We start from the raw sequence: 3471 nt of genomic DNA, 5'->3' as shown, positions 1-3471 counted from the left end.
ATATACCCTGCAAAACTCTCTTTCAAGTATAATGGAGAAGTGAAATACTTCCATGACAAAGAACAACTAAAGAATTTCATGATGACAAGGCCAAGCCTACACAGACTACAAAATGATGTTCTAGAGAGGGAGCAAATTGATCACAGCCTCATGAATGAAAATGGAAAGAACCCATCAAATAGGGCAAACAAATACAGGCGAATAAGAGAATCACTGATGGACCATGGGCTGGTGGTACAATGGAGAACACATCTGACTATGGATCAGAAGAATCACCAATGGAGGTTTCTAGGACCATCTCCAAGAGCCTCAGAGGAACTTTTTCATTGCCATTTTAGAAAAAGGAGTAACTGTGTCACTCATACCACCTACCGCTGGAATTGAAATTTAGGAAGTCTGAGAATTCCTGAACAAAGGTCTCATCACTGGCAAAGGCACAAATGCAAGCAAAGAAATGAATGCATCTCTGGGCTGCATCATCCTTACAGACACTCGACTTAGGTGTTTTCAGAGTCTGGCAGGAGCAGAAGAAGCGATGCTCAGGCAAGCTTTTGGCACTGATTTTCTGCACAAAGGATGTATGCAGATACCCCAAGCTATGCTTCTGGCTTGCCTTGGATTTTACCACCAGGATGCTTTTAGTGACCCTCTGTACCAGTGGACCTGTGGGTTCAGTGGCCAGTTGCCAGGTGGTCTGTTTAATTTCCGGGGAGGCCTGCATGGCATTCAGGACCAAACTCTTCAGGGTCAGAGGAGTGGCTTCCGCCTGGCAGTTCACTGTCAGCTTGATATGCTGGCACTGGTTTTCAGAACACTTTGGGTGGCAACCTTCAAGCAGGAGGGAATGTAACACTGTTCAGAACTCAACTGAGTGAGGATTGTCCCATCCATGGTCTGGATTGTCATCTCTAAAACTCCCAGCTCCACAAAGCATCAGTAATCAGGCTCGCAGTCTCTCTGCTGAACTGAGCAGACCTGCAGATCAGAACCTGAGATGATTTTGACAGCTTCAACACTAGGCTGCTTCCATGCACCATAGCAGAAAATGGTCCTACAGGTCTTGTTCTTACAGCTCAGTCCCCGGGTTCCATTGTATGTGCCACAGTGGGGACACTTTCTGATTCCCCTCAAAGTGGCCTTCCCCAAATCAGCTAAGAAGGCTGAGACTTTAAAAAAAAATGAAATAAAAAGTATTGAAATTTGGTTCATATGAAGTTGGTCCAGTATTACATATCTTTTTTAAAAATATTTTTATTGAGACACAAATAGCAATGAGACAGTTTCACAACCGATTACTAGTACATTTTCAGTAGTTAATACATTGCATATTGTTATCTTAGTAGTTATTCATTGTATAAGATGCAGACCTGATATCCTATCTCAAACACTATTAGAACAAACCTCTCTATTCATTGAATTAAGAGAATGGAGCTGTGTATCTATCCTAACTATTTTCAGTATACAGATACAAAATGGTTGTTCATTTGTATCCCACTTTTTTGGTTAGTTTTGCCATAGATGGGCATTCCATTGTCATTTAATAGTGTAGGTGTATGAATTCAGCAAAATATTCCAATATCATCCAATAGTCCATAATACTAGTGGGTTTTCCGTAAGACTTTCAGTGTCCAAAGTTGTTGACTTGAGCATTTTACAGCTCATCTTATTAATATGGCTTTACTTTTTATATTTCATTTTCATACTTTTCTGCTGGATGGTTAAGAATAACAAAGATCAAGACTTATATACCAAGAAATGTAACTTTTGTATCTGATAAGGTCAGTCAAATCCCCTCAGGATTTATCCTGAAACCCTGTACCTCAGTTTGTCGATCCTTTGTCAGTGTCTGCCATGTGGATGAATCACGGTCATTGCTTGACCAATTTGCTCTCTGTGAAAGTTTGAGAGCATGTTTCTCTCCATGTGACTCTCCTTAGGCACACTCTACATCATCAATCACTTTTTTCTGTGGGTCCAAAGTCTCTTTGATCAAAAAATTTGGAACACAATTGAGTTACAGGATGTTACATTACAGGTTCTCCTATGTCCTGAGTCCTCACTGAGCTTGAAAGGATAGGGCCAAAATGTTGGCTGTCCTTGTAGCCCTTCTTTTTCTTTAATTTTTGATCTGCAAACTTAAGTTTGTAACCCTCCAGAAGAGAAGGTTAATGATATTATTACCCTATAGCATAGGCAGTTGAGCTTAACCTCACTATCTGTCTGAATATCAAATATCTTAGACATAACATGGAATAGGTAATTTCCATCAAGTATTGATATGTTAAACTTTGAGTCCCTCCAAAATATGAAGAAAAAAGATTAAAAAGATAAAAAATTTTGAAAAATAAGAATAAGTATTGTGATCCTTTTCCTTGTCCCAGATGTTCCTTCCCATTGAACAAATTCTTTCCCTTTCATGTTATCTACTGTACCTTTTGGATTTTATTTACTGTTTCAAGCTCTCATACTAACAAGGTTTGCACATGTAGGTCTGATTTATTTTACTTACCAATAAAGTCTCTAGTTACATCCATTTATCTACAAAAGACTCAAACTTATCTCTTTTATAGCTATGTAATTAATGTACTCTCTTTACCTGTTCTGTAGTTGATGGGCATTTTGGTTGTTTCCAAGATTCCTGATTGTAAAGAGAAGGCTTTCAGTTTTTTCCCATTTAGTGTGATGCTGGCTGTTGGTTTGTTGTAGATGGCTTTTATCAGGTTGAGGTAAGGATCAGCTATACTGATTTTCTGTAAGGTTTTTTCTTTTATCATGAATGAGTGTTGGACTTTGTCAAAAGCTTTTTCTCTATCAACTTAAATGATCATGTTGTTTTTGTGTTTGACTCTGTTGATGTTGTATATTACATTTATAAATTTGTATAAGTTGTGTGGAGAGCTGCGAAGGACCGCGCCTACAAGATGGTGCTGGTTTCCGCCTTCCACCCCCCTTGGGTGAGCGCTCTCTGTGCACAACAACTCCTTATATGGCCAGGGCTGCAGTCATGATTCGCTTCTGCATATGCTGGACCCATGGGCGATCCCCACGTGGCGCACTGGGATTGGGCTCGGGAGTATATATTAGCCAAGGGCTGGGGGATTGGAGAAGAAGAAGCTTGCTGTAAGGAGCCTGAATAAACCGCTGAAGGAAGAGCTGTGTGTTGCGTCTTCCTTGCTGGCGAGGTCATGCGCAACAAAGTTGAATCATTCCTGGGATGAATCCCACCTTGTTGTGATGTATAATCTTCTTGACGATTTGTTGCAATCTGTTTGCTAGTGTTTTTTATTGAGGATTTTTGCATCTTTATTAATTAGAGAGATTGACCTGTTCTCTTTTTTAGTTGGCTCTTTCTCTGATTTTGGAATTGGAGTAATACTTTTCTGCAGGAATCAGTTTGGGAGAATTGCTTCTTTTTCAATTTCATTGAAGATTTTGAGAAATGTTGGCATTAACTCTTCTCTAAATTTCTTG

This window comes from Octodon degus, unplaced genomic scaffold (genome assembly GCF_000260255.1).
Source record: "Octodon degus isolate 3935 unplaced genomic scaffold, OctDeg1.0 scaffold00341, whole genome shotgun sequence".
Lineage (NCBI taxonomy): Eukaryota > Metazoa > Chordata > Mammalia > Rodentia > Octodontidae > Octodon > Octodon degus.
Note: the sequence above shows the minus strand (reverse complement) of the source record.